This window comes from Perca fluviatilis, chromosome 18 (genome assembly GCF_010015445.1).
Source record: "Perca fluviatilis chromosome 18, GENO_Pfluv_1.0, whole genome shotgun sequence".
Classification (NCBI taxonomy): Eukaryota; Metazoa; Chordata; class Actinopteri; order Perciformes; family Percidae; genus Perca; species Perca fluviatilis.
This window is the reverse complement of record NC_053129.1, coordinates 33,228,840-33,229,482: the sequence shown is the minus strand read 5'-3', so window position 1 is coordinate 33,229,482 and position 643 is coordinate 33,228,840.

The following is a 643-nucleotide window of genomic DNA, read 5'->3' as shown; positions in this document are numbered from 1 at the left end:
AACATAAAAAACATCAGAAGAAAACGTCAAAAATGAGCGAAAAGCATGAAAAACATTGAAAAAGCGACAACACGTCAGTAAAAACCAATAAAATGGTTACGATTGGAACAACAAAAGTGTTTTTTTTCCATGGTCAATGGGAAGACAGCACAAGGGTTAAACTAGTTTGAGAGTGCGTTTGTTAGTTTGAGTTAGTTTCCAGTGTGTTAACCTGTATCTGGTGCCAGCTGGAGGTCTGGGCAGACTTCTGATCTGCACAAATCGACTTTAATTTTGCCAAAACAATTCTGCGAGAGACTAAAACCTAGCAAAATCATCTTCTCAGGTTCCTTTATTTATAGAAAGTGTAAATATAAAAACAGCGTTAATATAGTCTGTCAAATCAGTTCAAAATATGACATTGTAACCCCGACTTTTGTTAGTGTTCCTTATCTTATCATGCCTACATTAGTGTCTTTTATTTTTAATTTCTCTCTTTGCAAACAGAAATATGTTTATTATCATATACCCGATACTGAAAACCAAAGACCAGTAAACTAATTGGTAAAATAAGAGTTAAAAAAACAAACAGTGATTGATAAATCCTAAAAGAAAGAAATTCAGGAGAAAAAGTAAATCCAGCATGAAAAACATGACAAAAACA